Source organism: Pseudophryne corroboree, chromosome 3 (assembly GCF_028390025.1).
Source record: "Pseudophryne corroboree isolate aPseCor3 chromosome 3, aPseCor3.hap2, whole genome shotgun sequence".
In the NCBI taxonomy this organism is placed as follows: domain Eukaryota; kingdom Metazoa; phylum Chordata; class Amphibia; order Anura; family Myobatrachidae; genus Pseudophryne; species Pseudophryne corroboree.
This window is the reverse complement of record NC_086446.1, coordinates 639,895,003-639,921,934: the sequence shown is the minus strand read 5'-3', so window position 1 is coordinate 639,921,934 and position 26,932 is coordinate 639,895,003.

The following is a 26,932-nucleotide window of genomic DNA, read 5'->3' as shown; positions in this document are numbered from 1 at the left end:
AGCTAGATGGGATTTGATACTGGGGACACAGTACCTCAAACAATTCTCTAAGTCCCACTGAATTAATGGCGGATACCATATACACATCTAACACCAACATAGCTGTCAAGGCCTCAGTTATCCGCTTTGCAACAGGATGACTGCTGTCATAATTCATCTTCCTCACAAAGGACTGTTGGAAAATCAATTGCTTAGTTGAAGTAGTACAAGTAATCTTTTGACTTCCCCTCTGGGATGACGATCGACTCCCAGTAGCAACAACAGCAGTGGCAGCAACAGCAGGCGTACCACTCAAGGATCCTCCAGAGGAATCCCAGTTAGGAGAGGACTCATAAGTCTTGCCAGTGACTTGGCCTGCAGGACTATTGATGTTCCTGACTGAGGAGGAAGTTGACATTGAGGGAGTTGGTGGTGTGGCTTGCAGGAGCTTGGGTACAAGAGGAAGAAGGGATTTAGGTGTCAGTGGACTGCTTACGCTCTTACCCAAAGTATTACAACTTGACACTGACTTCTGATGACTGCGCTGCAGGTGACGTATAAGGGAGGAAGTTCCAAGGTGATTAACATCCTTACCCCTACTTATTACAGATTGACATAGGCAACACACGGCTTGACACCTGTTGTCCGGATTTGTGAAGGAATAATTCCACACCGAAGAGGTGGCTTTTTTGGTATTTTGCTAAGGCACCACAATGGGCTTATTCATCCCATGGACAACAGGTGTCTCCCCCGGTGCCTGATTTAAACAAACCACATCACCATCAGAATCCTCCTCGTTAACTTCCTACTCAGCGCCAGCAAAAACCATATCCTCATCCTGGTGTACTTCAACAGTGACATCTTCAATTTGAATATCAGAAACTGGACAGTGGGTGCTACTTCCAGGCCTTGCAGAGGGTGTGCAAATGGTGGAAGGCGCCACCTCTTCCCAGCCAGTGGTGGGAAGGTCAGGCATCGCAACCACCAACACACTTGGACTCTCCCTGAGGATTTGTGATACCATCTTAGAATGCACAGTTCTTTGCTGTGCTTTTTCAAGCTTAATAGTTATCATTTTTTTAGCGGGAGGATTAGGGCTTCCATTATTATTATTATTATTATTATTATCCTTTATTTATATGGCACCACAAGGGATCCACAGCGCCCAATTACAGAGTACATAAACAAATAATCAAGCAGGAAAACAGCAACTTACAGTTGACGACATTATAGGACAAGTACAGGGTAAATAAACATAGCTACATCAGCAGATGACACTGGAATAAGTATCAGGTGGCAGAAGACTGCTGGATTTGGTGCAGTTAAATATTATTAAAGTAAGAAAAGGATAAGCAAATGAGGGAAGAGAGCCCTGCTCGTGAGAGCTTACATTCTAAAGGGGAGGGGTAGACAGACAGGTATGAGACAGATGGGGTACAAAGAGAGCGTGGAACAGAGGTTTAGGATGAGGTTTGGCTGGGTTTGGTGAAGAAGTGGGTATTGAGAGCCCGTTTGAAGATTTGTAGAGAGGTGGAGAGTCTGAGGGGGAGAGGTAGGGAATTCCAGAGAAGTGGTGCAGCACGTGAAAAATGTTGGAGGTAGGAGTGGGAGTAAGTTATCCGTAGGCAGGAGAGTCGGCGTGCATTAGCAGAGCGAAGAGGACGGGTGGGAGTGTAAAGGGAGATAAGGTCAGAGATGTAGATGGGAGAGGAGTGGGTGAGGGCTTTGTAAGCAAGTGTGAGAGGCTTGAAATGGATTCTGAAAGGGAAAGGGAGCCAGTGAAGGTCTAGTAAGAGAGGAGAGGTGGACGTAGTGCGTTTGGTGAGGAAGATGAGCCGGGCAGCAGCACTGAGGATAGATTGGAGTGGAGAGAGCTGTTTGTCAGGAATGCCAGTCAGGAGGAGATTACAGTAGTCCAGTCTGGAGATGACCAGTGAGTGGATAAGAGTCTTAGTAGCATCCTGGGTCAGAAAGGGTCTGATCCTGGAAATATTTTTTAGATGAAAATGGTAGGTTTGTGAGAGGTGCTGAATGTGTGGTTTGAAGGAGAGGGAGGAGTCAAGGATTACTCCAAGACTGCGCACTTGGGGGCTTGAGGATATAGTAGTGCCATCAATAGATAATGAGATTGTGGGAGGTGAGGTTATGCGGGAGGGAGGGAAGATGATCAGCTCGGTCTTAGACATGTTAAGTTTAAGAAAACGCTGGAACATCCAGGAAGAGGTAGCAGAGAGACAGTTGGAGATATGAGTGAGGAGAGCAGGGAGAGGTCTGGAGAGGAAAGATAGATTTGAGAGTCATCAGCATAGAGATGATATTGGAAACCAAAAGAACTAATGAGCTTACCTAGTGAGGACGTATAGAGAGAGAAGGTAAGAGGACCAAGGACAGAACCTTGGGGTACCCCTACAGTTAGTGGAAGTGAGGGGAGGTAGAGTAATGAGAGGAGACAGAGAAAGAACGGTCAGAAAGGTAGGTGGACAGCCAAGAAAGGGCAGTGTCACGCAGACCAATGGAGTGAAGGATTTGCAGTAGGAGAGGATGGTCCACAGTGTCAAAAGCAGCAGAGAGATCCAGTAGAATAAGTAGAGAGTAGTGTCCCTTAGATTTAGCAGCATGGAAGTCATTGCATACTTTTGTAAGGGCAGTTTCAGTGGAGTGCAGAGGACGGAAGCCAGACTGGAATGTGTCAAGCAGTGAGTGTGAGGAAAGAAAGGAAGTAAGGCGGTTGTAGACAATACGCTCAAGGAGTTTGGAGGCAAAAGGGAGGAGAGAGATGGGTCGGTAGTTGGAGAGAGTGTTTGGATCAAGGGTAGGTTTTTTAAGAATAGGAGAGATGAGTGCATGCTTGAAGGAAGAGGGGACAGTGCCTGATGAGAGGGTGAGATTGAGAAAGTGGGAAAGATGGGAACAAGCAGAAGGAGAGAGGTAGCGGAGGAGGCGGCAGGGGATAGGGTCAAGTGGGGAGGTGGGGAGGGGACAGGAACGAACGAGGGCCATGACTTCCTCTCCAGAGGCATGGGAGAAAGATGTCAGAGTTGGTGCGAGGGATGGGGAGGGTTGGTAAGGGATGGGAGAAGGCTGGTTACTGATGGTCTGGTGTGATGTGATGTCCTGACGTATGGAGTCAACGTCATGTGAAGCTGTACCACTAGTCATGAACATAGGCCAGGGCCTTAGCCGTTCCTTGCCACTCCGTGTCGTAAATGGCAAGTTTACATTTCTCCTCAGATAATTTCAATTTATTTTTTGGGGTCTTTTTATGAACTTTGTTTTTTTGATTTTACATGCACTCTACTATCACATTGGGCATCGGCCTTGGCAGACAATGTTGATGGGATTACATCATCTATGTCATGACTAGTGGCAGCAGCTTCAGCACTAAGAGGAAGTGGTACTTGATCTTTCCCTATTTTATCCTCCATTTTTTTGTTCTCCATTATTTTTCTGGAGTTATATAAAAATATGCGGAACAGGGGAGCATACCTCTACACCACACAGGGCAAACCCTGTTAAAATTATTTGGATTAAATATTAATAACCCCTTTTTTGGAGTAAATAATATACAGCACAGGACAGCACCACTGAATTTATATGGCAGCACCACTGGACAGGACTTATATGGAATTATATGGATTTATATGGATATATACGGCAGGATCACTGGAATTATACGCCAGGATCACTGGAATTATACAGCAGGGTCACTGCAATTATACGCCAGTACCACTGGAATTAAACGGCAGGATTACTGAAATTATACGGCAGGATCACTGGTCTTATACGGAAGGATCACTGCAATTATACTGAAGGATAATTATACGGCAGGATCACTAGAATTATACGGCAGTACCACTAGACATATACGGCAGTACCGCTGGACATATACGGCAGTATCACTGGACATATACGGCAGTATCACTGGACATATAAGGCAGTATCACTAGACTGGACTTATACGCCAGTACCACTGTAATTATACGGCAGGATCACTGAACTTATACGCCAGTACCACTGGAATTATACGGCAGGATTACTGGATTTATACGGCAGAACCGCTGGACATATACGGCAGTACCGCTGGACATATACGGCAGTATCAATTGACATATACGGCGTTATCACTGGACATATACTGCAGTATCACTGGACTGGATTTATACGCCAGTACCACTGTAATTATACGGCAGGATCACTGGATTTATACGGCAGTACTGCTGGACATATACGGCAGTATCAATGGACATATACAGAAGTAGCACTGGACATATATGGCAGCACAGGGACACCACCACTGGACTGATGCAGGACAACATAGCACCACTGTAATGTACTGGACATATGGCAGCAGAGGACACCACCACTGTGACTGGACTGATGCAGCACAAGATACCACCATGGACTGATGCAGCACAACACAGCACCACTGGACTGGACTTATACAGTAGCACTGGGCATATGGCAGCAGAGGACACCACCACTGTGGCTGGACTGATGCAGCACAATACACCATCACTGAACTGATGCAGCACAACACAGTAATACTGTAAGGGACTTATACAGCAGCACTGGACATATGGCAGCAGAGGACACAACCACTGTGACTGGACAGATGCAGCACAAGACATAGACACTGAGACGACAGAGGCACGTCCTCTCTCTACACTCCCCAATGCCATAGTGAAAATGGCGGGGACGCGCGGCTCCTTATAGGGAATCCAAACCCAGTGAGAATCCGACAGTGGAATGATGACGTTTTGTCTCGTTCAGGTTTCTGAGTCAGGCGGGAAAACCCGAGCCTGACTCGGATCCAGGCTCAGATGGTGAAGTCCGGTAGGGTTCGGTTCTCTGAGAACTGAACCCGCTCATCTCTAATCAGAACTAAACCAAAACTTGAGTCCCGGTTCGGTTCCTCCCTCTGTTTCAAATTCAGATTTAAAATCTGAATATTTGGGTTTTGGATTGTGTGGATTGCAAAGATAACATGATTTTAGCTGTTTTTTTATTAATGTGAAAAAACAAATCCAGATACAAAACCAGTAAGGTGATTTTGTTGAAACCAAAACCCTCTAACGAGTTAATATCAAAACCAAAACCAGCAAAAATGGAACAGTGCATATCTCTAATTAGGTACATATGCATACCTCCCAACTTTTGTATCCTTGTATGTGGGACCTGCCACACCAAAGGGGGCAGGGCCACGTGAGAAGGGAAGGGGTCTTGTGAGAAGAGGGTGGGGCCTCACCACAAAACCCCCATTTTCATAATTTTTGGGGACATGCTGGGCAGCTCCCTACTCACCTCTTGCATTGTTTAGATGCCGGCATATATTCAGTGATCACTGATTGTTCTGCAGAGCAGTAGTGATCAATGGCTCTCAAAAAAAAACCTGCCCCCCGGCTACGGGACACTGCGACCCACGGGTGGAACAGCAAATCAGTGTCCATATAGCAGGACTGTCCCGCTGGAATCGGGACAGTTGGGAGGTATGCATATGAAACAACTTTCTTAATTTTATTAGCAGCAAAAGAGTAAGTGGTACAGTGAATATGATTACATAAAAAACTTTTATTTGTTCTGTAAGTGTAACTTGTGAATCTACGTCCTCCATGATCACTATGTCAATGACCTGTTCTTTATTTGGGATTGGGATTCTCTTTCGTTCACTCATTTTTTTCTTATCTTAATAATAATACTTTTCATTCATCTTTGTTTTGCACACACCATTCTTCACATATATTTTTTCTTGATAGTTCAGTGGAAATTGGGGTTTGAGGTATTTATTCTGATATGTACGATATTGAATAGCCACAGGGAAGTGGCTGTGCAAAAGGGATGTAGTTATGTGAAGGGAGACCGCCAGTCACAATACTGATGCCGGAATCCTGCACCCTCCTCAGTCTGACAGTGAGCATGCCGACTAGCAGGGACTATTCCTACTTGTGGGTGTCCATGACACCCATAGAGTGGGAATAGAACCTGTGGCAAATGCAGCAAGCCCACTGACCTCGCAAGGAACTTCCTTGCGCTCGGCCCCCTTCCCCCGTCAGCAAACTGGGTAACGGGATCCTGCGGTCAGTATGGTGACCACCGGGATTCCGGCTGCCGGTTTTCCATTATTAACCTGTGAATTTACCATGCAACTAATATAGTAATGCTGCAGGAGGCTGGCCTTCTGCCAGCATCTGTGATTTGAGTTCTAAAGACTTGCTGTTGAAATACCACTAACTGGTCGAGGAAGTCTAGATTTGACAACGCAGATGCTAAGCTCAGCATGTCTACAAACCACCCCCCAAATGCTGGTGTATGTCATTCATGCTGCAGCTAAGGTGGGACTGTGAGTGATCACACAGGACTCGTTCTACACATGCACAGAACAGGTCCTGCACATTTGCAGTACACCCACCTAAGACCAGGGGGTAAATTTGGGAGGGACAGGTGGAACAGAGGCCCTCATTCTGAGTTGTTTGCTCGCTAGCTGCTTTTAGCAGCATTGCACACGCTAAGCCGCCGCCCTCTGGGAGTGTATCTTAGCATAGCAGAATTGCGAACGAAAGATTAGCAGATTTGCGAATAGAAAATTCTTAGCAGTTTCTGAGTAGCTCCAGACTTACTCAGCCATTGCGATCAGTTCAGTCAGTTTCATTCCTGGTTTGACGTCACAAACACACCCAGCGTTCGCCCAGACACTCCCCTGTTTCTTCAGACACTCCCGCGTTTTTCCCAGAAACGCCAGTGTTTTTTCGCACACTCCCATAAAACGGCCAGTTTCCGCCCAGAAACACCCACTTCCTGTCAATCACACTCCGATCACCAGAATGATGAAAAATCCTCGTTATGCCGTGAGTAAAATACCTAACTTTTGAGTAAAATAACTAAGCGCATGCGCTCTGCGAACCTTGCGCATGCGCAGTAAGCGACTAATCGCAATATAGCGAAACTCGGCAACGAGCGAACAACTCGGAATGAGGGCCAGAGTTCCATCACCTGTAATGGGAGGTGGAACTAGTTCCACCTGCTTCATGGCCCTGCACAGTAATTCCAACAGAAAAGCCTGCCCACCACCCATGTCAATAGATGATGCAGGCGGTGCTAGTGTCACTGATGGGATGCAGCCACTGTCCCCTTCCTCTAGTCCTGGCGGCTCTTTAGTCCTCCTCCACCTGCAGCACTCTGCTTCTGGTACATTGTGGCTGTCAGATGGCATTTGACCCTTCCTCTGGTTCCATCAGCTTCCTTTTTAGGGACTGCATATGTAAGGTCATGCTGTCACCGCCACTGAAGTGAAAAGCCACAGAGGAAAAGGGTCTGTTCATGCTATAGACAAGGTGAGAGAGGGTTGAAGGGACACAAAGAGGCAAGGAAGCTGCTGCAGTGACAGAGGCAGAGATGTGTATAAGGGTGTCACACCCCGGGTTTGTTATCCCTGCCATTGGGACACTTACCGACTAGCTCTCTGGGCATAGCACATACATCCTCTATCATCCCCAATGAATGCAGGCTTCATTGTTTCTGGCCTTCTAGCCACAGTCCACAGCCAGCCAGAACCAGAGTACTGCTGTCATGATCACCTGACCTCAATCGAGCCAATCACTAGCCAGCTTCAACCATTCCATACCATCTGACACTGCTTAGCCAATCCTGACTGGTCCTGGGGTATACAATATATGCTAGCCTCTAGTTCCCAGTCATCATCAGCACAATGTTTAGCTCAGTAATTACTGACTGAAGCTAAAGCTGTGCTCCTGCTCCATTAATTCTGGTATACTACTGGTGCAGTTTTATTCCTGAACACTGCATAGATTTCTGATCCTGTTTTAAACCTTTGCAAACTACATCTCTGGCTGTGCAGGTATTTCTAGCCTGTTCCTGTTACTGATCCAGCCCAACAGCTATGCAAACCCTATTTGTGGCTGCATAGGTAATTGCAGTTCATTCCTGTTTTTCCGATTCCATTCCTGGTTATCTACAGCTACCATACATCCCAGTGTTCAGTTTGCATCGAGTGCTGCTATCACCTGAGTGCTCCCAGACCCTGGAATACAGCAGCAACCCAGTTCAAGCCTTGTCAATGCTATGCCAAGTTCTGCCACTCTAGCATTCCAGACTACAGGTGCCAAGTAAGGAGTGTCATTTCATACCACCAGTATCAATTCCGTATCAATCTGAATAATCTATTGCTACACTCTTCTCTGCAACACATATCATCCTCTCACCTGTCACCAAAACCGAAGTCCCTGGTGGTGTAGTGGGTAGGATCTGGCATCTCTCTGTTGAGACCTGGGTTCAACACTTGGCCAGGTAAGCACCTTTTTCTCATCGCAGGAGGTCTCCTCAGGCCTGCCAGGTTTACCTATACACATCAAGATACCTATATAGACTTTTCTCTGACACTGGTTCCACAAACAAACACAAGCGTGACAAAGTGACACTACTACTATGGGCATTATGTGTATAAGGGGTACTATTGTGAACATTATGTGTATATAAGCGACACTACTGTGGGCATTATATGCAAAAGTGGCCCTACTACTGTGGCCATTATGTGTATGGGGCACTACTTACGTGGGCATTATGTGCAAGTGGCACTACTACTGTGGGAATTATGTGTAAAAGTGGAACTACTACTGTGGGAATTGTGTATAAGGAACACTATTCTGGGAATTGTGAAAAAGAGACATTACTGTGTGTCATAATGTGAATAAGGGGCACTACTGTGCAGTGTGATATCAATCAGGGGCACAACATGCAGTCTAATATGAATTAGATTGTGCTACTATCTAGTGTAATTGTAATTGGGGGTACTATTGTGTGACCATGCATGTTCCTGTAATTTTTTTTTACATTTCTAATTTGCAGGGGGTGCTGAAACAACTAGCACTGGCCCTGGCTCCACCTAATGGGAAGTGGGGAAGGGGTGTGTGTTTTAGGTGTCGAGGGAAATGAGTTCCACCACCTTTCCAGGACCACTTTAAGCCCTGCTTAGGACATACTGTACAGTAAACCATCAAGTTTATTTAAAAATAAAACAAACCTATTAACACTAACAATTATTTACACTGGGTTCAGTATGAAATCTCGGCTAATGAGATCCTGTTGGTCATAATATCAACACCGGGATCCCGATGAGTGAAAGACCAACAGGGGTGAGTGTGGGCTGTTTTCCCCTACCCCCTAACCTTAACCCTCTTTTCCAACATCCTAACCCTAACCTCCTCCCTCAGTGCCTGACCCTAAGCACCCACTGGAGGTGCCGAAACCTAACCCCCCATCCCGCTTCCTAAACCTACTGATCACTCCCCTGCAGCCTAACCTAGCTCCCTGTCTGATGCCTAAACCTACCCTTTCCCCTTTAACGGCCCTAAACTCTTGTGCCAGGGTTAGCATTATGGTTTAGGTTACTCAACATTTTATCGGTGTAAACATGGTGTATGTTGATACTGTATTATGCACATGCCAACATGTTTTCTTTTTAAATATTGACCATGACAATGAACTTATGCTGATTTTATGAATTTTAACATGATGAATATCAACAAAACATACCGGACCCAGAAAAAGAACATTGATTTCATATTATATTCCATCTTTTTTTTCAAAGGGCAGGGTTCTCTCCAAATGAGTAAGTTTGAAAAATACAAAGGCCCCTTTGTGTGAAACCCTGTCCTATGCATTTTTGGAGAGCACATTAGTTTATTGCCTAAATGGCTTGACTGTCATTAGTAGATCTTCTAATTTATTGAAACATTTAACAATTAAAAATTGCCATTGCCTGTCTCGAATTGTTCTCTGCTATGATACTGTTTTGAACTCCTTGATTAAAGTACGTAAGACCCAGAGCCGGCCATAGGTATAGGCAAACTAGGCAATTGCCTAGGGCATTTGATATGCCTAGGGGCATCAGCAGCTTCTGCTGATTAAAATAATATGCGGCATGCCCATATTCTGTGTGTAGCATTTCATGTGCAGATACAGCCACAGTCTCACACAGTATATAGGCATGCTGCATATCATTTTAATCAGCAGAAGCTGCTTGTGCATCCTAGCCACATAGCAATGAAAATAAGATGCATTTTCATAAAAAAAAAAAACGTGCCCGACGTTATCATTGAGGCAAGATTTATGAGGACACATCTGTATCCAAGCAGAGGCAGAGGTCACAGTGTTAGTGGCAGTGTGAGTGCTGTGTGCATGTGAGTGGGTTGGTTGTGCAGTAGTGTTCAGAATATGTGTAAGGAGCATTATGTGTGTCATGTAAAAATGCATCTTTAATGTGCAACATATGTGTAAGGGGCACTGTGTGTGTAATTATGTGTATAAGGGCATTAATAATGTGCGGCATATGTGTAACAGGGTACTACTGTATGTGTGTCATTATGTGTAAAGGGGCACTAATAATGTGCAGCAAATGTGTAGGGGGCACTATGTGTGTCATTATGTGTATAAGGGCATTAATGTGCGGCATATGTATAAGGGACATTATGGGTAAAGGGGCATTAATAAAGGTTCTCATAATGTACAAGGCGCATTATGGTTATAAGGACATTAATAAGGTGTCTCATATTACTGCATTACTGTGTGGAATTGTGTGTATAAATGCATTACTAATGTGTGGCATTTTGTGTATAAGGTGCTCTACTATATGGCGTTGCGTATAGAAAGGGCATTACTCTGTCGTCTCATGTGAATAAAGAGCAATAGGGTGTGGTGTAATGTGAATAAGGAGCAATTCAGTGTGATGTAATGTGAATAAGGGGCTCTACTGTGAGGAGTAACGTTTATAAGGTATAGCGATACTACTGTGGGATGTAATATGAATTATAGACACTATGGCATGATCAAATGTGAATAAAGTTGCAGTACTGTGTGGCGTAATTGGAATTGGGGTTACTATTGTGTGCGCCAAATGTGCGAGCTGTTCCTATTTAAAGTATAGGGGGTACAAACACCAAAATACGGACTGCTATGGGTGAGGGGTGATGGTGCTGGGAAAGAGGTGCAAGGTCAGAGGCAGAACCAGCGGTGGTGCTAGGGGGCACCAGCCAAAATCTTGCCTAGGGCATCATATTGGTTAGGGCCGGCTCTGGTAAGACCCATATTAGAAACAAAAACAGCTAGTAGCCAAAATTGAACACCAGAAAGAAAAGAGTTAAGGGTACTCTGGTATAAAATCTATCTCAAACAAAAAACTGACTATGGCCTGCAGCTAACAAACAGAATGTGCCAATTCCCAATAGATAAGCAGGTTGTGTAAGATGTAAAAAGGGTGTCATACATTATGTTACAGTAGTTGCCAGTTCATACAGTAGAATGTGTACAACCATTTTAGCATGGCTTCCTTCACTCTACACTGACATTCCATGCACTTTAAAATTATTCAGTCAGTAATTATTTAGGACACAGCAACATTTTATGTAACAGCATCACAAAAAAACAAAGTTTGAGTTTAATTCAGCATCACATTAAAACAATTATAAAATGTGTGCAATGTTATGCTTATCTGCACAAATAAACAAAGGGTAGGAATGATAGAGGTGCTTCCTTACAGATATACAAATAATGTGAAAAAAAGGAATCCGTTGTCCAACAAAGTAACATAGTAACATAGTATCTAAGGTTGAAAAAAGACAATTTGTCCATCAAGTTCAACCTATTAGTGGTCTCCTATGCAGGATTATTTTGGTCTAAATTTTGTCTAATGCTGATGTCAGCCTTTGTGTTTTATTCCTCTCTTCATAGTAATTATAGTGCGTGACTACGCACCATAACCGTGGATATCCTTTTCCATTAGGAATTTGGTTCCGGTATGAATGGTCGACCATGTTATGGTCGACAGTCATTAGGTCGACCACTATTGGTCGACATTGACATGGTCGACATGGACATATGGTCGACACATGAAAATGGTCGATACATGAAAGGTCGACATATGAAAAGGTCGACATGAGTTTTTTAACTTTTTTTGGTGTCGTTTTTTGCGTAAAGTGACTGGAAATCCCAATTAGTGCACCGCGTCCCCTCGCATGGCTCGCTTCGCTCGCCATGCTTCGGGCATGGTGCCTTCGCTCCGCTACCGCTTTGCTCGGCACACTTTACCGTTCCAATCGTAGTCCATGTGGATCGTAAAGTGTGGAAAAGTTCCCCAAAAGAAAAAAAAGTTAAAAAACTCATGTCGACCTTTTCATGTGTCGACCTTTCATGTGTCGACCATTTTCACGTGTCGACCATGTGTCCATGTCGACCAATAGTGGTCGACCTAATGACTGTCGACCATAACATGGTCGACCATGTGAACGGATACCTAGGAATTTATCTAACCCATTCTTAAAGGTGTTGACTGAGTCTGCCATTACAACTCCGTCTGGCAGGGAATTCCAAACACGTATTGTCCTTACTGTGAAAAAACCTTTACGCCGCATTGTGCGGAATCTCCTCTCCTCTAACCTAAGTGAGTGTCCACGTGTCCTCTGTGCTGATCTTACCAAAAACAGGTCCTGCGCAAGCTCTGTGTATTATCCCCTTTGTAGATGTTGATCATGTCCCCTCTTAGTCTCCTCTTTTCAAGTGTAAACATGACTAGCCTTGCAAGCCTTTCCTCGTATTCCGTCTCCATGCCCTTAATTAGTTTGGTTGCCCACCTCTGAACCTTTTCTAGCTCCAGCATATCCTTTTTGTAGTAAGGACTCCAAAATTGCAGACAGTATTCAAGATGTGGCCTCACCAGTGATTTATATAATGGGAGTATAACACTCTCATCCCTTGCATCAATTCCCCATTTTATGCATGCTAATATCTTATTAGCCTTCTTTTCTGCAATCCTACTTTGGGTACTGCTGCTTATCTTGCTATCTATGTGAACACCTAAGTCCTTTTCCAGTACCGAATCATATAATGTTACCCCATTTAGTATGTAGGTGCAATTTTTGTTCTTGCTACCATGGTGCCTTTCCTTATACTTGTCTGTATTGAAGCGCATTCTAAATTTGGCTGCCCATGCTTCTAATTTAACTAAGTTGTTCTGAAAATACTCAGCATCCCCCTCCGTATTTATAACTTTACACAATTTGGTGCTGTCTTCAAAAATTGACACCATACTCTCTAGACCTTCTATTAGGTCATTAATGAAAATGTTGAACAATAGTGGTCCTAGTACAGACCCTTGTGGCACACCACTTAGCACTTCAGTCAAATTTGAAAATGATCCATTAACAATGCGCTGTTCCCTATTATCTAACCAATTTTTGACCCAAGTGCATATTGTGCTCCCTAGCCCTATTTCTTGTAGCTTATACATAAGTCGCATGTGTGGTACAGTGTTGAAAGCTTTGGCAAAGTCTAAAAAGATTACATCCACCTCCTTACCCTGATCAATGTTCACACTTACTGTTTCATAAAAGCCAAGTAAATTGGTTTGACATGATCTGTCCTTCACAAATCCATGTTCATTCCTTTTAATGACCTTATTGACTTCAAGGAACTTCTGAATACCATCCCGTAGAATACCTTCCAATACTTTCTCCACTATACATGTAAGACTAACTGGTCTATAATTACCTGGTTCAGCTTTACTTCCCTTTTTGAATATGGCACTACTTCCACTATACGCCAGTCTTTGGGAACCATATCTGATATAACTGAATCTTTAAAGATCAAAAATAGCGATCTTGCAAGTTCAGAGTGAAGCTCCATTAGAACCCTTGGGTGAATTCCATCGGGACCCGGTGACTTATTAATCTTTAAAAATTTTTAATCGGTCACAGACTACCTCCTCACTTAAATAAGCACTTGTCTGTGGGTCATTATCATTATTGAGATTGTGTGTTAGTCCCTTCATTTAGTCCTCTATTGTAAATACCGTTGTCCGCTATGTCACTATCATTTTTGACTAAGACTTCCAACTTGTCTTTTAAAGGGCCTATACTCTACTTCTTTAATCTCATGCTGTTGATGTATTTATATAATTTTTTGGGATTCGCTTTGCTTTCCTTTTCTATTAGTTTTTCAGTTTCTATTTTAGCCGCTCTTATTTCTTTTTTGCAGATTTTGTTACGGTTCTTATAGTGCTGAAATGATGCCACATTCCCATCAGATTTGTATATTTTGAATGCTCACCTTTTCTTGCTCATAATTTCCTTTATCTTTTTGTTAAGCCACATTGGTTTGGTATTTTTATTCCTTTTTTTTTTTTTTTTGCTGCTTGTTGGAATAAATTTGAGAGTATTTTTAACTAGCAGGGATTTTAATACATCCCATTTCTCCGTAGTATTATTTCCTTGAAACAGAGTTTCCCATTCAATATCCATTAAAGCTTCTCTCATCATATCAAAGTTGGCTTTGCTATCATTTAGAGTCCTAGTTGAGCCAGTGTAGGACTGCTTATGAAAACTGATATTGAATGTGACCATTTTGTGGTCACTGTTTCCTATGGGCTCCCCTACTATAATATTTGATACCAATTCCCCATTGTTTGTTAGTACCAGTCTACGATTGCATTGTACCTAGTAGGTTCCTCGATTAGTTGAACTAAGTAGTTATCATTTAGTGTGTTTAAAAACATGTTACCCCTAGCAGTTTCACATGAATCGTTTATCCAATTTATCTCTGGGTAGTTAAAATCTCCCATCACTACTTAGTCTCCTACTCCTGCTGCTCTTTCAATTTGCGTTAGTTACAATTCCTCATCAGACACATTAATACCAAGCGGCCTATAGCATAAACCCAATACTAACTTTTTTATTCCTTTACTCTGCTTGCAATTTCTACCCATAACGTCTCAACAGTGTCTACAGTCCCTTCCTGAATATCTTCCCATATTTTAGGTTTTAAAAACGGCTTTACGTAAAGACATACCCCTCTACCCCGTTTATTTAATCTGTCTCTCCTGAACAGCGTATAACCCTCTAGATTGACTGTCCAATCATGAGATTTGTCCCACCAAGTTTCAGTAATGCCTATAATATCATACTGTTTGCTTGCTGCAAGTATTTCTAGTTCACCCTTTTTACCTATAAGGCTTCTAGCGTTTACATACATACAATTAATATAAGTATTTCCCCTTGTGGTAGGGACATCAGTCTCTTTATGCAGCAATGATGACCCATAATCGTCATTAGTTAGTGTTATGCTAAAACCCTTATTAATACCCAGGTTAATACCCTTGCCATCTGATCGTTCCCTCCCCCTACTCCTCCCCTGTTACGTTCCCTAACGCTATCCCTGCTATTCTCACTGAATGACCCGTAATTTCTTGCTAAACCCTCCCCCCAGGCACCTAGTTTAAAATCTCCTCCAACCTTCTAACCATCCTTCCCCCCAGCACCGCTGCCCCCTCCTCATTCAGGTGCAATCCATCACAACAAAAATTATGGTGCCTGACTGAGTAGTTCGCCCAGTGTTCCAGGAACACAAACCCCTTTTCCCTGCACCAATCCCTAAGCCACGTGGGGTTTGATAGTTCAGAGATGTCGAGCCTCCCCCTCTTTTCCTTCCTTCTAACTGTGACCCAACTAGCTACCTGGTCCTCCTCATCTACCAGTGACCCCTCCCACAACTCCTTCACCAGTCTATCTAAGCCTTGCTCTAGATTGTGAATCTCCCTTAGTCATGTAACAGTCTGCTCTAGATCAGTTACCTGGGCTTCCAGGGCAACTGTTCGCACACACCTCGTGTAGAGATGTAATCACAATGGGACGGTTGCTCCAGGTGCGTGTACATCTTGCGCGAAATGCACTGAGTGAGATCCTCAATCACAGCCCCACCTATAATGTTAGGTCTAACTCCCTGTAACCTTCAGAAAAGAGAAGGGAAAAAAGAAAGAAAGAGAAAAACAGTCTATGTAATGCAATACAGTACTATGGCCTAGCTGTGACAAGAAACAATATACAACAATAGGACAGTAATTGATAATACAAAATAAACAGGGACAAAGGGAGAAAAGGAGGAGAGAGAGAATAGGAGATAAATAAATATATATATATATATATATATATATGTTTAAAATTTATATTTATGGAAAACATCTAATACACAGAGCTCCCTTTTGCCTTAAGCTGTTTACTTTTTTCCTAATACTGTAAATGTTTCTTATGATTGTAGATAGCACAAATGTATGCACAAATCTATGCACTTAGGGGTCTATTTACTAAGTCTTGGATGGACATAGGGGGTCAATCCGAGATGATCGCTAGCTGCCGTTCTTCGCAGTGCAGCGATCAGGCTAAAAATCGGCATTTCTGTGCATGCGTATGGACCGTAATGCGCATGTGCGATGTACGGAAACAAAGGCCTTTATGGATTTGCATAGGTTCTAGTGACTTTTTCATTCGCACTTGCGGCCGCAAAAAGATTGACAGGAAAGGGGCCTTTCTGGGTGTCAACTGACCGTTTACAGGAAATGCTAATAAAAATGCAGGCATGCCAGGGAAAACGCAGGCGTGGCTGGTCGAACGCTGGGCGGGTGTGTAACGTCAAACAAAAAACCCACCAACGTTAAAATCAACGCACACAAAGAGTAATTCCAGGGCTGGTCTTGTTTTGCACAAAATGTTTTTGCAGGCGCTCTGCTGCACAGGCGTTCGCACTTCTGCAAAGCGAAAATACACCCCCAGTGGGCGGCGACTATGCATTTGCACGGCTGCTAAAAACTGCTAGCGAGCGATCAACTCGGAATGACCTCCATAGAGCAGATGGAAATAATGTACTGGTCAATCAGCTCCTAACTGTCATTTTTTAAACCCAGCCTGTTGATTGGCTGGTACTTTATCTTCGTCAACATGATCTCAATTCAAGGCTTAGTAAATAGACCCCTTAGAGTATTAACATGTTTCTTGTTAGGATGTAAATATTTACAAATGGTCACACAAAACATGTGTAGGGAAACTTCAAAATGAAGAACAGGAGCATACTATATAACAATGTGTGCACATAGATGAAACCAGTTGTAAAAACTGTCCAGCAATTTCTGCATCACTTGTCACACTAGAGTGAATGAGATGGTGCAGTATTCACCTGGGGTTGCATACCACCACAACGAATGCCTAATCTCCTAGCTGGAGGAATGTGTCTTCTATAGCAGGTGATCTGTCTGGTAAGTTATGAGAAGTTCCAGTAGGTACTGAAAAGTTGTACGTGGCATCCAGAAGTGCTGCATCCACTGCTTATCCTCAAAAGCTTCAGAAAGTATCTCCATGCCTGTGGTCTCCTACCCATATTGATTGGTTTGAGTCAGAGGTAATTTGGAATATTAGGGAAAGTGACCAAGATACATGCTCTCTAACAGAACAAATAAAGGCGTCGAGCATGAACCCTCACCACCATAAATTGCATTGACACTGAACTGACACTATGCACAGTGGCAGGAGCACCTTCGGTTTAATGTGAAACTGCAAGAAAACACTGTAAACCAGGAGCTCCATGCTACTGAGTAGTAAATCTTCAGCCGTGTTTACAACAATGCAGTCTCCACCCTTCCCCAAGCACACAAGTCACTTTCCAATTTTCATGGTTTAATATTTGCAAGCCAAAACAAAGCGTCCCCTTTAAATGACACAAAATTCCAGGCAGGCCCAGGTTTAATGTGAATGTGTTCGACTCGGGAATTTCCTGGGTTCAAGGTACACTGTTAAAAGGGGGTTTGCAGCTGAGACCTGAGCCGGAGCCATGTATTTGCAGGGGCGTATGTGTGAAAGGGGCATTAAGTAAAATAATTATTTTAAAACCTGCCTTTATTCTAGTTTGCAAATAAGCAGTTGAATGAGTTGCTGAATATTCCCTTGTCTAAGCTGTCTACGTGAAAACATTTGTTTGTTACAGATTTAATAGACACTATTACATAAAGCATAATATTCAGTTATTATGACTCTCTTGAAAAAAATGTACATGAATAAAGGCCCAGTACACCATTTTCACTATACTAGAAACCACCCCCTAATTGGTCATTAATATTCTTTTCTATACAAGTTTGATAATAAAAGGAGTATTGTAAAAGAACTGAAAGTTACTGAACTGTGATATACCTAGTTAAATTACCTATGGCAATTTCGTCAAATGGCCTTCAGTATTTGTATGGCTTGTGATTAGCATTCGAAGACTGAATAGTTTAAAAGCTAATCTATTTGTTACAGTGCGTGCTGCTTTATAGCACACTTTCTCCATGCCAGCGTGAATATTCTCTTCTTAATGTGTCACATCTGTTCATTGTAATTTAGTGATTATGCGAAAGCCTTAGTTTTCTCCTTAAAAAGGACAATTGGAAACTTCATTTGCATTACACATTTATTAAGGTCTTCTTTTGCAGAGGTTTTCTCTGCATATATATTTTTTTCATTTCAGATTTGTTTAATCTTTATTGATAAAAGTTTACCTTTGCTTTGTCTGGCATTTGTACAAAGGAGGAGTTATAGCTTCTGCAAATTGTTTATTGCACCCATGAGTAGTAAGTATAGTTAAGTACTGGCATGAATTAATAGAAGGAATATGGTTTACAGATTATTAAAGCCCCCATGTCCCCAATTTGTGATCTTAAGTGGATTCTTTTCTACACTGACTAATTTCCTATCCTTCCTTTCTATACTGACTTTCTATCTATCCTTTCTACACTGACTTTTTCTATCCTTCCAAGTTTTCAAGCAATATATATTACAGATTGTTGAATATACGTTATATATGATCAATTATTAAACATTTCATGCAGGCACAGGCTTGCAGGTCATTGAAACTACAACAACTGAATTCCCTAAAAATGATTTTGCCCCAAACCTAAATGCTGACTAGCACTTGGGGCTTCTGATGCCAATGGTCATTGGGTACAGGATTAATGTCAAAATATAGTTTAACCTCTTGTGGCATTCCCAGTGACTGCACACACTGACAGCCCAAGATGGCAGTTGCATGCAGGCACTTGTAGAACTCAAACACCATTATGCTTATGTGCACAGGCGTATATATACTGCACTCTTGTACTCCCACAACACTGCGCACTATAAATGTTACCCATAACAAATAATTATGTTCCCCATATTGTTGATCAATTTTTCCTTGATATACAGTAGCTGAAATAATTGTTTATCCCATTAAGATAAAAAAGCATTACCTGTTTATTGATAAAAGACATATGTACCCCTTAAAAATACAATAAATGTCCTCTGTATAAATTAAATAAATATTTCTGCTGTAAAGCTTAAACAAATGTCTCTTGTAATTTTTAAATAAATGTCCTATTTATTAATTAATTAATTACTTTTTACTTACGTAAAATAATATTTCTTATTCGCAATCCAACTGGTATCGTGTGATCCATAAGGGAAAGTAATAATAAGAAACTCTATATGAAAAAACAAAAAGCTTGTAATGCAAAACTGAGTAGAGTACAGTACAACTTGTTAACAACTGGGAAGCCAATCAGGAGTGGTCTCTTGCACTCTTAGCCACTAAACTGTCAGGGAATATAGGGGATACTGTATATGCAAATGTTTCACATTGATGCAGCTTGACCTAAACAATAGATGGTGTTTGAGTTACCACCCTCTGATCTACAATCATAAATCCTGCAGTTTGGCTCCGAAAAACACATCCAGGGTGTTTATTTACTAAGATTCGTGTTACAGCCGATTTGAAGGGAGTTTGATCTCAAATTTTATCGGTCTTATTTTTTGAAACTTTTTTAATACATTTTCGGTAATTTACTAAGCTGTCGATTATTATTTTTTCGTATTTTTCGATGTCGATGTTATTAGTAGTTTTTCCCTAAATTTTTTGCCCAAATTCTTTATTTCTGGACGAAGATGGGGTTTTTTGTTACGAATTTGTAGTTTTAATTCGCGGCAGTGTTTTTTTTGCGGCCGCATTTCCACTTGTACTTTCATTTTTGTCACTTGAACGTGAATGGTTGTGTTTCAAATGTGGGAGTGTCTGTGCAGCATCATATAAATATACCTCAAACTGTCCGAACCTCGTGGGTTTAGTTAGTGGAGTTTGTTTGGAGTTTGTCTAATTTTTTGTCCTTACCATTTTTTTAAAGTCTGTTGTCAGTGTTTGTGTGGGTGTGTGTGTGTGTGTGTGTGTGTGTGTGTGTGTGTGTGTGTGTGTGGCTGGTGTGTGGTGTGTAGTGGTAGTGGAGGAGTGTGTTGTTTGTTTTTTTCCTCAGTGTTAATTGTTGTTTGTCTTTACTTTGTCAGAGGTGAGTGAGGTGGAGGGGGTGAGTGAGAGGGAGGAGACGAGTGAGGTGGAGGGGGTAAGTGAGGTGGAGATGTTAGTGAGGTGGAGGAGGTGGGTGATGTTGCTGCTGCAGCCTCTAGTGACAGTGACAGTGATGGTGATGCAGCTCCGCAGCCACGCACCACTACTAAGACTGGCCGCAATGAGAAGTTTAGTTATGCAGAGAATGTGGCTTTGGTGTGTGAGCTGATGAGATATCATCGGCAGCTGTTTGGTTGTGAGTCTGCAAAGGTTACATCACGCAAGAAGAGTGTCTTGTGGGGCAAAGTGGTTGCGGCAGTCAACATCGAGGTTGTGGTCAAGTGGACCGAGGAAACATGGCAAAAATGTTTCTATAATATAAAGCAGCGTATGAAGGCAAAAATGGTCAAGGAGGCGAAGTCTGCTCGACAGACAGGTGGGGGACATCCCTTTATTGCAAAATATCTGGAGTACAAGGAGCTCCTGAGGAGCCTCATTCCTCCTGAAGTGGTCAGTGTGACTTTTGTCCAGAATTCGGATCGGCCCAGGCAGGATAGGGAGTTTTTATCAAAAGATTTTTATTGCCTTTTTAAGTGCGTTTGAAACTGTAAAAAAGATCACATCTTGTATTTACTGTTTTGGTTTGTGTAAGTTTCTTTATGCATGTCTGGTTAGTAATTGTGTTTTTTGGATACACACAGATGGGATTGTGCATATTTAAGGTGTGTGTTGAAATTCAAAATAACATAACTGCAGTTGGTGGTTTATGTTTAAGGCCTATTTTTTATTTATTTTTTGTTGATGTGTCTCATGAGGCACAGCCACTTACTGTTAGCTTTGTAAATGTGTTTGATATTGTGAAATGTGTGTGTAGCATTAATGCAAATCTAACTGTGTCTTTTAGGGACTTTAGTGTGTTTTATTGTGTTTTGGAATATTTGGTGATGATGGTCACTTTGTTTGCCATGTGTCTAAAGTTTATTTTGTGTGTTTTTTGTTTGAAGACAATGTGTTTGGCATTTGGTGCTACAATTGGTCCAAAATGTAGGGTTATTTAATTGTTTTGTGATGGTGTAATAGTGTTTGTGGACTTGAACACATCAATTGAAATCATAATTGTCATTTGTCTTGTTTTTTTATTTTTTATGTTGGTTCCTATTACATGCTTAAACATTTGGCTGGGTGGCAATGTGAACTAAGCACATGGCCCTTTTTTTTGTGGGTTTGGTTCCTGGCCTACAGTATGTACAGACAATGTACACCTCAAAAAATGGTGCTGAATTATTTTGAAAAATATGTTTATTGACTTAAGAAACCAAGAAAAGATAATGTTGTTTTCATTTTATTAAACAGTATTAAAAATGAAAAATGAATTGTCATATCTTCACAGTGTCCAAAAAAACAGCAACAGGCCGCACTCCCACCACACAATCCCAAGATGATGATGATGGTGAAGCAGGTAAAGTAACAATTTATGGGCATATTCTGAGTGCAAATGTTTTGGAAAAACATTAATGTTTTTTTTGTATAGGAGCATCCACACAACGGCACATTCCCAGAAGGAGGCGCCCACAGCAATCGTCAATGCAAAAACACATGGCCCACAAGAGACACCGTCCGGATGTCCACACTAGACAACAGAGTCACCACCTCAACAACGCATATCAAACGTGTCCTCAAGGCCATTACAACTTTTGGAGAGTCCGCCAACACAGGAACCACAATCCCCTCATCTGCCTGGTGAGTAGAAAACACAGAACATTAGGACACATACTTGCACAGGCCACTTTACACATAATTAGCGTCATTCAACACCACACAATAACCTACATACGGCTGAACCCCAACAACAAAATGCCTAACAAATGTTAGGGGTTTACACCTCAACACTAAATATGTGTGTGTATACTTCAGCCATAGAGTAGCATATTAAGATGAAGATTCTGCACCAAAAGTAGAAGTGCAAGCTTCACAAGGTTAACATCCTTAAACAATGGTGTGTGTTGAAGTATTTAGATGTAGTGTGGAGATTTAGCATACCCTTCAGTAATTTAATGCAACCAAGCCAAATTTAGCACATGTAGAAACAACCCATAAACAGTGTTTGCATAGTATGTTATGTATTTGTGATTCAGAGTGTGAATAATATCAAATATAAACAATTTTTAATTAAAAAAGTAGAGAGGCCTGGACTTAATGTAAGTGGAGTATTGATGTTAATATCAACAACACCATTTGGACTCATATTTATCATCTCCTGGCAACAAAAAACAGCAACAAAATATTAATCCAAAATATGTCTCCAATAACTAAAATGTTGTCCCATTACACCCCATACAGATGATGACAACATTCCCCCGGACACCGAGCATGACACACAAATGGAGGATACCTATGTACTTAATCTCCAGCCAATCGAGACAACATTAACAACAACACCACCTGTGAGTATGCCACCAACACAAACAACACCTGCACCACAAATCAGTCCTCCATCACCACAAATGACAACACAGGATCAGGTTTTTTGGAATACTTGGTCAACCCAGCAGGCCAATAACCTGGATTGTCTGCGTAGTCAAACTCAATTTCTAGTCACATCATCTTCCCCGAATTAGTCGGAATAGTAGTCGGCTAAATGTGCAAGTCACCAGTATGGCAAACACAATGGAATTAATGTGTGCCGACAACACACATATGATGAACACATTCCAGAGAATAATGGATGACAACACCAACAGCACTAAAACTACATCAACACTTTGGAGAACAACCAAATGCTAACAGAAAGCATCACCCGAATTCTGGAAAGTCACATTGCAGCTACCAGACAACTAAATGCTACTCTGACTAACCTAAGCCAAAATCTCACTTCCCAACAAGCAATACAACCAAGCACCAGCTCAAGTACCACCACTCCTATCATTTCCCCAGTTACCTCCCCACCAAGGCACTCCAGCCGGACACGGAGAAACGTCACTGGGAAAGGCACATCAGTATCGAAAGTGCCCAAAAAATAGCCATTAGTGTTCATTCTGTTTAGGAGGAGAAAACTGTCAGTTTTATTGTATGAAGGACACTTAAATAGAACATTTGTCATAATTAAGCATACCCATTATGTGCTGTTTTGTTATCCAAAGGCAATGTCAGTCTTTTCTGACCATTAATACACTTCTTACATAAGGAAGAATTAGTACTTGGTCAGTAACCACAAACTTTGCAGTCCTAAACAAAAATCAGTATGCCTTGGCCAATATCCAGATTTGTGCCAGTAATAATCAATCAATCAATCAATCAATCAATCAGTATTCCTTGGTCAGTAACAATCTATTCAATGCAGTCATTATATCAATCAATCAATCAATCAATCAATCAATCAATCAATCAGTATTCCTTGGTCAGTATCCATATTCTTTGCAGTAATTATATCAATCAATCAGTATTCCATGGTCAGTATCCATATTCTTTGCAGTAATTATATCAATCAATCAATCAATCAATCAATCAATCAATCAGTATTCCATGGCCAGTATCCATATTCTTTGCAGTAATTATATCAATAAATCAGTAATCCATGGTCAGTATCCATATTCTTTGCAGTAATTATATCAATCAATCAATCAATCAATCAATCAGTATTCCTTGGTCCGTATCCATATTCTTTGCAGTAATAATTTCAATCAATCAATCAATCAATCAATCAATCAATTCCTTGGTCAGTATCCATATTTTTGAACTCAATAAACCTAATCAGTAATACCTTAGCATTATGTGTTTTACTGTAAGTCTTAACAGAACCAAACACATTGTTAGGTTGACATGTATTTTCATTATGACAATGTCATGAGTCATTCTGTAAAATTATCCTTTAGTGATATTTTATAGTTTTGGTTTTGTTTGATGTGTGAGTACGCCATGTTTTATGACTATTACAATGACATGTAACCACATTGTGAAGATGTTAATTGAAAACATTATGTACATGTCACAAATAATTATGAAGTTTCATCATTCATAATACAAGTAATGTTTAAGTTAATGCCTTGTATTGCTACTATGTGCTTTGGCCACACAATTATGCAGTCTTAAACCTGGAAGAATGACAAATAAAAATTTTTGCTACTAAACACATGCTTGGCTTCCTGAACAACCCATGAGCACCACACATAATATTACGAACACACATATATAAACAAATGTATTATTACACATGCATCTTTGATATGTGAGTATTGCATTGCTCAGATATATACACTGCTCAAAAAAATAAAGGGAATACTAAAATAACACATCCTAGATCTGAATGAAATATTCTTATTAAATACTTTGTTCTTTATATAGTTGAATGTGCTGACAACAAAATCACACAAATATTATCAATGGAAATCAAATTTATTAACCAATAGAGGTCTGTATTTGGAGTCACACTCAAAATTAAAGTAGAAAAACACACTTCAGGCTGATCCAACCTTGATGTAATGTCCTTAAAACCAGTCAAAATGAGGCTCAGTAGTGTGTGTGGCCTCCAAGTGCCTGTATGACCTCCCTACAACACCTGGGCATGCTCCTGATGAGGTGGCGGATGGTCTCCTGAGGTATCTCCTCCCAGACCTGGACTAAAGCATCCACCAACTCCTGGACAGTCTGTGGTGCAACGTGGCGTTGGTGGATGGAGCGAGACATGATGTCCTAGATGTGCTCAATTGGATTCAGGTGTGGGGAATGGGCGGGCCAGTCCATAGCATCAATGCCTTCATCTTGCAGGAACTGCTTACACACTCCAGCCACATGAGGTCTAGCATTGTCTTGCATTAGGAGGAACCCAGGACCAACCGCACCAGCATATGGTCTCACAAGGGGTCTGAGGATCTCATCTCGGTACCTAATGGCAGTCAGGCTACCTCTGGCGAGCACATGGAGGGCTGTGTGGCCCCCCAAAGAAATGACACTCCACACCATTACTGACCCACTGCCAAACCGGTCATGCTGGAGGATGTTGCAGGCAGCAGAATGTTATCCTTGGCATCTCCAGACTCTGTCACGTCTGTCACATGTGCTCAGTGAGAACCTGCTTTCATCTGTGAATAGCACAGGGTGCCAGTGGTGAATTTGCCAATCTTGGTGTTCTCTGGCAAATGCCAAACGTCCTGCATGGTGTTGGGCTGTAAGCACAACCCCCACCTGTGGACGTCAGGCCCTCATACCACCCTCATGGAGTCTGTTTCTGATAATTTGAGTAGACACATGCACATTTGTGGCTTGCTGGAGGTCATTTTGCAGGGCTCTGGCAGTGCTCCTCCTGTTCCTCCTTGCACAAAGGCAGAGGTAGCGGTCCTGCTGCTGGGTTGTTGCCCTCCTACGGCCTCCTATACATCTCCTGATGTACTGGTCTTTCTCCTGGTAGCACCTCCATGCTCTGGACACTACGCCGACAGACACAGCAAACCTTCTTGCCACAGCTCGCATTGATGTGCCATTCTGGATGAGCTGCACTACCTGAGCCACTTGTGTGGGATGTAGACTCCGTCTCATGCTACCACTAGAGTGAAAGCACTGCCAGCTTTCAAAAGTGACCAAAACATCAGCCAGAAAGCATAGGAGCTGAGAAGTGGTCTGTGGCACCACCTGCAGAACAACTCCTTTATTGGGGGTGTTTTGCTAATTGCCTATAATTTCCACCGTTGTCTATTCCATTTGCACAACAGCATGTAAAATTGATTGTCAATCAGTGTTGCTTCCTAAGTGGACAGTTTGATTTCACAGAAGTGTGATTGACTTGGAGTTACATTGTGTTTAAGTGTTCCCTTTATTTTTTTGAGCAGTGTATATATATACATACATATATACATATATATATATATAAATATAAATATATAGAGACACACACACACACACACACACACACACACACACACACACACACACACACACATATATATATATATATATTGAAAACCAGAAAACGAAAAAACAAAACAAAAAATGACAATAAAAAACTCACCACAAAAATGTTGGCAGATTAGTTCTTGCCTTACCAGCCTTCCTACATCTGTACTCCAAGTGTTGCCAGATGACAAACTCCTCTACTTGCTGACTGTTTTCTTCATCCTTCTCATCATCATCATCATATGACAGATGTTGTTGCAAATACATGTTATGAAGAAAACAGCAGCAGAATACAATTCTAGTCACCTTTAAGGGACTATACAATAAAAGGCCACCAGACTTATCAAGACACCGAAACCTAGATTTCAGTACCCCAAAACATCTTTCTATCACATTCTGAGTGGACATATGTGCATGATTGTAATTGTGTTCAGCAGGGAAATCAGGATGGGACAATGGAGTTAGAAGCCAAGAGAAACAGCCATATCCCCAATCACCTGAAAGACATATAGAGAATAGAGTGTAAAGTAGGTATTCAGCAACACATTGGTGACATAGTGCACATTTAAAAAAAACATATCTACTAACATACCCAGCAGCCATCCATCAGGCATTTGTCTGGCCTCAAATTTATCAAAGAGGGATGACTACTGAGGATGAAGGAGTCATGTCAGCCACCAGGGTAACTAGCAACAACACTCATTATTTTTAGTTTTGCATCACAAACCACCTGGACATTAGTAGAGTGGTCCAGATGTTGATTAGTATAAATATACTGCCTGCCCCTAGGTGGTCTCAGCTGAACGTGTGTGCAATCTATGGCACCTAGCACATTGGGAATGCTAGCAAGGCAATAGAAAGCTACCCTGACTGCATGCCACTGAGACGCCTG